General features: G+C 32.5%; 1 pseudogene; it reads right to left on the minus strand.

Moving 5' to 3' along the window:
• Positions 1-11,091: 11,091 nt before the first annotated feature.
• On the minus strand, positions 11,092-11,210 carry LOC112475215 (annotated as a pseudogene).
• Positions 11,211-11,903: the final 693 nt, after the last annotated feature.

Consider the following 11,903-nt stretch of genomic DNA (forward strand, 5'->3'; position numbering starts at 1 on the left):
ATATTTCTTTCTTTTATTTTTTTACGCACAATGATAGCTGGCACCAGAAAGCAAGGAAAGTGCACCTTTTTATTCTGTCTTATTTGGAATGAATCCTTCTAAAATTTCATTACTGAGAATTATAATTTCTGAAAGCTATAAGTAGATACACATTATCAAGTTAAGTACTTCTATTGAGTTGATTTCAAGAATAAATGTTGAAATCTGTCAATGTTTTTCTTCTATTTACTCTGATATTATATCATTGGGTTTTCTATATTTTTCTCCTTGTATTTCTCTTTTAAGTGATAATGCTATGTTTTGTAAATGTTTTCTATTATTAGTTATCCTAGAAATTTCATCATAAATATTTAATTTATTAAAGCCAATAAGCAATATAACAGTCCATCTTCTGAATGATATATAGAAAATAAAATTATATAATTTGTATCACTCTCTTCGTAATTGTCCTGTTTTTGAGATCGTTTTTCACAAATTAATACATTATAAAATAATAATTTTACAAAAATGTTTAATAATGTACATCTACTTAAAGCTAGTGAAAATTATTCTTCATAGTATTAATAATATGCAAGTTCTACCAAAATATCGATAACAGGGTAAGGGTAAGGTATACTGAACATAAGCAACTCATACATAACAGTTGAAGAGAACAGAGACTTTTTGAAAGTTCATAATAGACATAAACACTCATAAGTTATTCCAAATGAGTTTCTCCACTAGGTGCCAGAGACTTTAACAGTGATCAATAGTGAATTAACAATGTTTAAAAGTAATCTGCTCCTCATGTAGAACATTGACCTATGAATCCAAGCTTTGTAATTAATCAGGAAAGACATCTGCATATGTTTAAATTGAAGTCTTAATAATAGAATAGATATATAGTTAATTTTTTAAAGATGCTAGACTATACTCTAAACACAACAGAGAGAAATATATAAATATATATTTGACAATCTAAACACTTCATCTGTTGCTTTGCTTAAAATTTTAACATGTCGCAGTTATTTAACATACTATGAGGAAATATTTTTAATTCCAGTTGGAACTCTTGTGTTCATGCTGTGCTAAAAACTAAGAACAGTTTATTTTAAATAATAAAATTGGAAAAATTATGATACCAGTATGTGCATCAGAATCTTAAGTTCTCTAAGTAAATATACCAAATCCATAGCTTTGGAAACTACATTTCCACGTATTCTCTTATTTTGGACTTAATTACTAAATTCATCAAATTATGATCTTGGGTACCTTTGAGGCCAAAAAACTTAGAAAATGTAAGTCAGTTAAAACTTCAAATAGATGTGCAGTGATGCGACTCTATTTTAATATATCTCCAAAGAGAGAATATACTTCTCATAATAGCTTTCCCCCAAATATATCAGCACATTCTATTCTCTCTAAGCATCTGACCAAATTTCAACAAGTATCTTTGTTAAATGAAAGGTAACTTATACCTGAAAGGGTCAGAACCACCAAGGTTGTGCATGCAATGGAGTTAAAGTTTATGGGGAAATTTCAAAGTTGAGCACAGTGTGAGCATATTCCAGAAAAAAGTTTGAGCCTTGATCATAGAGAGTATCTCGGACCCCAGTCCTCTGCTCAGTCTGTGGTTAGTGGCTCATTGAAGACCTAGCGGGTAAGCAATCTTACTTGATGTCTTAGTGAACAGTGCTTTGCATCTCAATTCCTGGAAGACATATTACCTCCTCTCCCTGCCAAGATTCCTTCCTGAGGCCGCATCCTCTCTCTGATAGGCTTTGAAGAGTCAAGACTTGCTTCCTCTGCAATACAGGTAATTCCTTTACTTCTTATTTCCATATTCTACTTCCAGCTCATATCTCAGTTTTCAGTGTGTAAATGCGCACTTCTTAATATGCGAGTGATATTTTCATCTTGAACTTAACCTGTTTCATTGAGTTGCGGTTACTACTCAAACTGAAGAAATGGGAAAAGAGCAGAGGGATAGGGAGGTACACACTCATAGTACACAGAATGTAAATTAAATGAATAACCATAATATTAAATTGGAGAGGCCCTTGGCAAAGAATGGAGACAAATCTTTACAGTGTGCCACAGTGAAGATCTTGATATTTACTCTTCATCACTTTTCTTAGTTCTCTTTGTACCTATGATATATTCTGAGCAATTTCAAAAGGCTTACAGCAGCTCATTCCAACTTCTTTCTGGTACCCTCTTATTTCCACTTGCTGCTAACTATAGCCAAAACTGTTTTATATATGATGTTGTCCTTGGTTCTTATTGAAGTCAATTTCCTTTTTCTGACAATGGAGGAAAATGCAGACACAGGTACAGGTATTATTTTGAATCTCAAAAGGAAATATGTAAAGAAAGCTAAAGGCAATGCAGAGTTGGAGGTGTAGGTGTGGGGTAACGTACTGACAGACACCTTGTTACACAAGCCCTTGATATTTTACATAGTCAAAATTGGTGTCTGGAGTCTACTGAGAGGAGCAGTTGCAGTCAGAACTTAACTAGCTGACAAATTGCTTATGTCAGCACCCACCATCAATCCCATAGCAGAACCTACTCTGGGCTTCTGCAACCAGGGACAAATACTGATGTGCATCCACTACAAAACCATAAAAAGTCATTATATAATAAAACTCTTTTCTCTTGAACTTTAACCTTTGTCTTCATTGACTAAAATCTATTTACTCCTGGGAGAGAAATTCAGAATTATTATTCTCATTTTTCAGGAATATTTAGAGAAAAATCATTCTCAAACCTTTGTGCGAAAGAGAAGTAAATTAGCAATGCCTGCTTCGAATTAAAGCTCATACAGCAGTCCAACATATTAAGTATACGAAGGCAAATCTATTCTGTTTGAAATAAAGGTCAAAAACAAGAATCATGCTACCCGACCCCCTACACTCACACCTTCTTCCTCCACCATGGCCCAGCAGGGAACGCCATCAAACAGAAATTAAAAACCCTATCTAGTACAACTTCATCTTTCATATAAAGGGTACATGTAGCTCCCAGGAGGTAAAATAGTTGACAGACCTCCTAATCATCCTGAAACTGAAACCCAGTGCTTTTGAGTTATAGTTCAATATTTTTCAAGTAAACTATGAAACAATTTGCATTTTAAGTTGTTCAGTCGACGAAAAAATATTTCAAAAGTAAATTACTTAAAAAGGAAAAAGAAATGAGTAGGAAAAAGAATTGCCCCCATTTTTTATTTCTATATTTTGTTGTTTATCACTTCTTCAAAGTCAAGTTTTGTAATGTTATAGGTTATTATTAATTGTTAGGTTCACAATGTGTCTCTTTGTCTAAGAATAATTTCCCACTGAGAAGAGTTTGTATTCATTGCCTGGCTTTTTCTATAGCATCTTCTGACAGGAAGTTGATCTTGAGAATATCATTAAAATTGACTACAGCTGGGAAATGAGATGCTCAGCATTTCCCTAATGGCAGCTGAGAACTGATGTTTGCTATGGGATTTACTCAATTATTTCTACCCCATTGGCTTGAAAACATTATTGATAAATGCCATATTTATTTTTCTAAACTTTGAAACTTGTATATACAAGCTTCTGAATTAGTCATAAATAATTTTTGATTCCTTCTCAGGTTCCTCTAGTATCCCTTTAGTGATTCATTGATTTTATTAGAATGTAAAGACATTTCAAAATTAATTCAAAAGCCAAAAAAAATTCTAAACCTCCCAAGGCCAAACATTGTGATGGAGGGAGTTATTAAAGACTTTAACAAATGTTTTCTAAGGTATAAGAGCAACTCAGACTTCACAGTGTCAAATTTTAATAGCAAATATACAAATAACAGTTTTCTTAAAAGAGATGCAAAACTATATGTAAAAAAAAAGGAAAATAAGAAAATAGTAATATTAACATTAAAAATCTCAATGAGGTGGTAAAAAATTAACTTTTCCTTTTGTTTTACTTAAATATTTTATGAGCTATCAATATACTTTGTCCTGCATGGCAAAAATCCATGGAGAATCATGCACTTTGCAGAAACATTTTGGTAAACTTGACTTTGACACAGTCTCATTTTTATGACTTTAAACAAGTAATCTTTGGAGAATTCTGAAATAAAAAATCTCTGAAGCTATTTGATATTAATTGCTTTGAAAGTTTCAAATATAGATGCTTTGATCATAAGCTTAAATAAAAGCAAAATATAAGAAAGAATATTAAGTTGCTTTATCAATTGCTAAAACCTTTTGTCTAGAGCTTACTGACTAGAGGAGAAATGTGAAGCCAAAAATAACGTAGGTAAACATAGGTTTTTAGACCAACATTTCGTTACAAAATGCCGGGGACGTTGTTAAGTGAAAAAAACATCTAGTGTTCAAAATACCACCTGTCTTCTAAGCCTCGAATGCCCTGAATGTAGACAGTTAAAAAAAAGTCACACACCAACCACCTTAGCATGCAATGCTGGCACACATGCTGCAGATTTACTGACTTGTTCAAGGTCACACTTACATCCTTCTATTCATCAGCTGTCTTACAGATAGGTTCTTGATGCTTATATGATATAAATGGGCAATCTGCAATATTTTTATCCCACACTTCCATTTTCATCTAAAATGTAAAGCAAGTGTCAACAGAGGAACTACTCCAAACTTTGGGCATTTTGTAAATTCTTGCTGGTGTTTTTACTTTCACAACTGCAGTAGGTGTGGGATACAATGGTGTCAGGGGAATGAGTCCCAACAGGCAGTTAGGTGACCTTTGTCCTGCAATGTGAAGTAGTCAATATTGTCCTGCACCCCATCAATTGTTGATTGTACTGCCGCAAATGTTTGGAGGGAAATCTTCTTTTTCACTTAAGTACCTCAGACTGGAATCCAACTCTATTGCACATAAATAAAAAGTACCTTAGTAACAATATAGGGTATTAATTAAGAGTCTGGATCTGTCACCAGTTGTGTAACCTCTAGCAAGTTACTTATCCTCCTGTGCTTTGGTTTCTCTATTGGTAAAATTGCGATGATAATACTGGAGGGATGTTGTGATGAGTAAATGTAAAGAACATACAACAGTTCTTGACAGATAATAAACACTCTATAAGTCTTACCTGTTTTCATTATTTTCATATAGAGAAGGAATAGGAAATCAGGGAAGAGTGTATTTTTTTGTATAAATTTTATTAAACCTTATTTATCGTTTCAAAAGAATGTACACCTATAATAATAAAATAGCGGCTTTTAGTGTATAAATCACCAGCAATACACAACCATGATTTTTTTTTTTTTTTTTTTAATCTGGGCACTTAGCTTCACCAGCTGGATATAGGAAATATCTCCCTATTGTACTCCCAGTTTGTGCATGGCTAGTCTAGTGACACACAGGTACCCCTTGCTGTGAAATAAAGTTTATTACTCACATAGTAAACAAGAAGTGGATTCTCCCAAGGAGAAAGACTCAGGTTGTGTCTGGAGAGAAACAGGAACAAAAGGAGATGGTTTACTTAGAGTTTTCTTATGATCATGGGGTAGAGTGAATGGGGTGCTGTTCTATGATCTAAATTTCTACCTGTGACCTGAAACAGAGGGTCTGGGAATGCTGGGGGAGTGGATGGAGTTTCTGATCTGATTACCCAGATGTGGAAGAAGGGGAGGGGTTGCCACCTGAAAACTGTCATTTTGTTAACATCGAAAATGAAATCTTTGTATTGTCTTTCTGTATTTGCTTCATTCATAGTGATTCTATGTTGAACTGTAAGCATCTCACCAATTCAATATGACTTCAAATGTAATTAAGTCTCAAGTTTACCTTGAACACAATTTATTATTGTTTTAATATCTCCCTTCATGGTATTTACTGTCTTGGTTTTTGTATCTCATATAGGTAAGTTATAAAATCTAGGAATTTAATTTTAGTATAGAAAACGTTAAAATTTTTATTCTTAAAAAGTGTTATTAGGCCTTACAGGCTTGCGAATTTAAATTAAAATGTGGGCTTTTCTTAGAAAAATGGGTAAAGAGGAACGGGGAAAAGTCATACAGGCATTCGTAAATAATATTTTTTCCAAGTCAAACTTGTAATATTCCCCAGTGAAATTTATTATCCTAATTTTTTACACATATCTATACTTATCCACATCTAGGTGGCTTTTGGAGCAAGATGCTGTGTTCTGAATCTTTCAAAGAAAGACCTTGATTGGACAATCTCTGCTGCAAATTTTAAAAAGAAAAATCAATATATGCCAGATGGCATCCATAAACCCAGCTGGTGATCCATGAGTTTGGAGGCCTTAGGCTGGATTAATTGCCTTAAATTTTTAAATTAATTGCTTTAAGGAATTGATTTATCACCACTGAGAACTGCTGTGTAGCAACCAAGAAGTTGTTTCACAAATAACTACAGAAAATACACACTTAGAATCAACAAACTGCAAAACACAGTTGAGAGAAAAGCATTGATAAAGATACTCTATTTACTCAGGAATTTAGAGTGATAGAATTAAATGGTCTCCATAGTGAAAGAAAAAGTCTGTAAAATGGAGTTCTAAAAAAAGTTCTGATGCTCTACAGTCATCCTAAACCTGTGTACAAACTTCATTTTGGTCAGGTGGTGGGAAAGATGGCGACGTTTTTGTAGCTTGCAATATTTTGCTAATTGGGGGTGGGCTCTAATAAAATGGATCATGTGAAAATCATATTTAAATATGTCACCATCTTTCTAGTATGAATGCTAAAGAGAGCTAGGGTGGATTTTCTGGCCATTGTTTATTTATATATTCAGTCTCTCATTCCTTTCTAATAGTATTTTAATGAGACACCCTATGGCATATAAACTATTTAGACCCACATTTGCTAGAAATGTTAAAGAAAAATAAAACAATGTCTAGTAACCTGTCTGCTAGGCCTCCGAATGACCTAGGATGGGGACACTGAAAATAGGCTGAGACGACTATGGATATGGCAATGCTGACCCTCACGTCTTTGGTTTATGTCATTTAAGTTCACACTTACATCTATTAATCATTTCTTCCTCTTATAAGTCCTCAATGCCTATATAATACAAATGTACAAATTGTAATATTTCTATTCCACATTTCCATTTTCAGATAAAATGCAAAGTAACAATCTCAAAGGAAAAACTACTCCCACTTTTGAGGAATTTTGTACACTTTTTGTTTTACAAAGACGGTGGCGAGTGGGATTTAGTGAATTAAGCCAAGTTCCACATGATGTATGTACATTTTCTTTCCCTGGCTACAATGAGCCAATAAACCTAAATTTGTTTGATTAGAGGTATATTCCTGTTGGCCTTTGGCTGGTGGTCATTTATCGAAATGGAGCTTCATCGAGATTCATTCAAGACACCTGCTGCCCTGGACCGGGGTCCTCAAGTCAGTAAAATGAGCATATCTGGGACACAATGGGTCTCTACCTGTTCAATGAACCATGATGCTTATGGCTGGGAGGTTAGTTCATACTGAATTGTGCACTGATATTTCACTGAAGCCTTTAAGTTTGGGGTTAATTTTGTTTGATGTCCTAGATGACAACTGGCCTTTGGCTAAGCTCTAGAGATTGGAGGTCGCATATCTCTACAGACTTCTGTGGTTCATCTGGGTCCTCTCAAGATAAAACTGTGTCTCCCCCAGGCTAATCACCTGCTCCCTTTAGAATTTCTCATCAACACATTAAATTTTATGCATATTTCTCTGGCAAAATTTCCTGACATTAACAATTTAGAATTATAGTGGCTACCTGGGTAAAATTTTATATAAAAAAAAAATTTTTCATTTTAAGATGCCTTCAAACAGAAAGGTAAGACGCCTTCCAGAGAAGAATGTCTTGATCGTTGAAAGAAAGATCATTGGTTTGCAGTAGAAGATGATCCCCCCTTCTTTGTTTTTTTAAAATATCTTTCATGCATCTCATATGTGAGTATGTGTGTGTCCAAATTCATTTTCTTAACTCTAAAGTTTCTCCCCTCAACTTTCAGAGAGAAAATAATTTGTCTTTTACAGTAATAATTTCATATGTTCAAAGTTGATCCTCTCTCACTTATGTTTCCTTTTTTTACTCCTGTTTCTCTTTTTCCCCTCTCGGTAAACTTTAGATTAATTAATGATAATAATAAAAAGCTTCTGTTATTATGTGAGCACTCTGGATATTTAGTCCAGATAAGCATTCATAATTTCTAAATAAAATATATTCAAGGTTTTGTGGATAATGAAAGTAACTTTTACATAATAGCCTGTGTTGACTATAGTTACAAGATAAAGAGAAATGCCTTGATAACAAAAAATAACAAAGCAAAAATAAAGTATGATGTTCTAATTTTGGGCCTAAATTAGGGTCTTTAAAATTTAGCTTACCGTGTAAAAATAATGTCATCAAAATGTTATGATTTATGAGAAACCATTGTAAATTGTAAATTCTTATAATGCTACTACTAATAGAAATATGTTAGCTAAAATCATAACTTCCAGATTTTTAACCAATTTTAAAAACTTAGACAAAAATTTAGTCAATTAATAAATAATTTTTGCATGCCTGGATGGTTTCTAAGTAAAAAACTGATATAAAACACTAGTCATTAAACATAACTTTAATTTACTAATTTACTCTTACTTCTTACATTAAAACATGCAAATTACTTTGCATATCATACATGGACATATCATTTATATGTGTTTATTTTGTCATTTCAAATTTCTTAAGATAATATGAAATAAATAGCCTACTGAAGAAAGAGCTAAACTGCACCCTAGTTTTCTTTTATGTATCAAAAGAAAATAAGTTGGTTATTTGGCTAATTTGACTAGGTATAATAATTAAGATAAATATAAAAATATGTGTGCACACATATATATATAAGTATATATGTACACACACACACCACACACACAGTGTGTACAACTTTCCAGTTTCTTAGAAAAGATATTGCAGTTTTTTAAGATGGTAAATGTTGATCATTTTTCTGGAAACTGGGTATTAACAGGAGAACAAAGAACACGATTCCTGAAATTAGTCTAGGAATTGTATATGTTTGTACAACCTCAAACAGTCAAGAAATATGATTAAAATAAAATCAGCTAATGGATTAAATCTATAGATTAAAATAAATATTCTTTGTAGGGAGAAGAAACCACACAAAGAAGAAGTAGCTGGCCAAAAATAAGTAAATCTACAAAATAATATCTTTTACTACTCAATTTAATTTTAGATTATTGTAGAGAACTCACTAAGTGTGCTAAATTACTTTGATATATAGTTATTATAGCATTTATTTAGGGGTTCCCTAAGACCTAAACATAAATCCAAGAATCTATCCAACATAAAATGTTTGAGGAAGGCTGCTATAGAGTCATGACAGTGACAACTATAACTTCACAAAACAACACAGATATAAGTCTGATAAAATAATGGTGAGCATAAGAAGTCAAAATAAAAAAAAAAGTACATAGTATGTGATTCCATTTATATAAGCTCAAAAACAAGAGACATTAGTCGTTAGAGTAAGGTTACTCTTGAAGGGAGTAGGGTCTGGAAGGGGATATGAGGAATCCTATGCAGGTCTATGTCTTTATTTGTGTAGATTAATCAGATATGTTCCTTTGGTGAAAATTCATTCAGCTGTATACTTTTGATTTGTGCATTTTTTAGTGTACTGTATATTACACATCAACAAATTTATGAAAATAGACAAAACAAAACAAATATACATTTTGTAAGAGCACATTCAAATAAAATGGTATTTCATTAAAAGAGTTATTTTTCTGGAAGGAGTAATAAAAGTTGTATGAAGGTAAAAAGGAATAAACAAGGGGAGAATTATTGCCTGACCAGTGATTTTACTGTATTTTATAGACTGTGAGTATAAGAAACTGAGCTCTCTGATTAAAAAAAAAAATCTCAAAACAAAACAAAACAAAACAAAAACTCTTCAGGGCCAAGCAATGACACCAGAAGTGACTGATATTTAATAAAAAACACACACATGTTTATTTCTGGTGGTCCAAAGAACAAATATGTATTTATATTCTTTGATTCATATGTACAAAAACCAAGAACTCTATATGACTATACCATAGATAACCTGTGGAGATTCCTAAAAATTTAGATCTTAGGTATCATCTGGAAAATCATTTTGTAAAATCCACTCACTTTTTATAGCTGAAAACACTATATGTAAATTCCATAAATATTTTCACATTCTAATAATTGTAAAAATTTCATATTCATGACTAATTTATTTCTGTCATCTTAAAACACCTTCGTAGATATGTGTGTGCATGTTTTAGGTAGATATATTTAACTAATCAAAGTCTTAATATCTACATTCACAAATGTCTCATTTTTTAACAGCCCTCTACATTCTAGGTCTGAAATCCCACAGGATACTAAAGCCATTGGCTTATTTTGCAACATTAAAAACGATTATTAATTTACCTATTATTAACTCTTAAATAGTTATATTGTATTTATGTGGCTATATATAAAAATAAGAAAAGCCAAATGAAATCTTGAATTCTGTTACATGTGAGAAGTAGTTATTGTCTGCAAAAATATTCTCCTGTAAGCCCATCAACCTCAGCTTTGGCAGTCAAACAACATGCACCATATTATGCAAAGTCAGCTCCCAAACTAAGAGTAAGAAAATCCCTAAAAGTAATTTATGATCAGACACTCTTTTATGACAGCTTCAGATATCAGATACTTAGACAGTAGAAATAGGTATAAACAAATAATTTATTTTGTCCATGCTAGTATACAGAAATATCATAAAATTACAAACATCGGGGCTAGATGAAACTTGTAAAGGTCAGCTCATCATTTGATACAGTTTTTAGGAAGTGGCCATACAGATAATGTATCAAACCTCTCATACAGCTGGAAAAAATAGTGAGATTTAGAGACTTTAACTGACTTCCCAAGGATTGCTTTAAGAGTAAACCTAGGACCTATGAATTCTTATCTTGGCCATGTTTTTTATACTATATAAAGCTGTCTCTATTGCTATAATTTCAGGAAAATCTACTTTCAAACTAGGAAAACTGAACATTTATATTTATTTTTAGACTATCATGAATAAACACTATCTGTAGCATATATTGTAAAGATTTGTTTTTAAATGCCTAGAGCACCTGATATTCCTACGTGGTCTCCCATACAAGTACTAAGAAGGCCCGACCCTGTTTAGCTTCCGAGATCAGACGAGATCGGGCACGTTCAGGGTGGCATGGCCGTAGACTCTGAAGATTTTAATATTGAAAAAACTGGTCCATATCTAAATGAATCCCCCAAGGCACATTTTTAAAACCATGTATTATTATTTATTTATTTATTCCTATGAAAATAGCATCTAGAATTTCTTTCTTTCTAGAGCTTTAAGTCGTTTTTTTTTTTTTTTTAAATAAATTTCATTCCCTCTCCCTTTTACCTTAACTCAGAGGCAAGGATATTTAAATACTTCCTTTAAGTTAAATTTCCTGCACTTCATCTGCTTTTGCTATTCAAAGATTTTGGTGGTTTTTTTCTTCAAGCCTTCAAATTATTACTCCTCACTGGCTACTAGCTTTCCTATCTATTGACATATTATCTTTTCAATATATCTGCTTCTATCAAAATTATACACATCTCCACTTACATCTATATCTTTCTATATCCACTGCCACCCTGATTGAGTTTCTAATCTATCATTCTATTTTCATTCAATATAAAAAAAAAACAAAAACCAACCCTCAAAAATAAACTTTGGCTCACTTCACTAAGCCATAAGTCTCTACATAAAGAGACATGTAAAGTTCATACTGTGCTTCAGAATTCAAAATTTTACTAAAAAATACAATAGAAATAACCTAACAAATACAATGTAGTGTGTTACATGTAATAAAAATGTCTGCACTCAATCCCAATCCATCAAGGGTCTGAAAGAGTTTCATTC

The sequence above is a fragment of the Pteropus alecto genome, unplaced genomic scaffold (genome assembly GCF_000325575.1).
Source record: "Pteropus alecto unplaced genomic scaffold, ASM32557v1 scaffold50, whole genome shotgun sequence".
Lineage (NCBI taxonomy): Eukaryota > Metazoa > Chordata > Mammalia > Chiroptera > Pteropodidae > Pteropus > Pteropus alecto.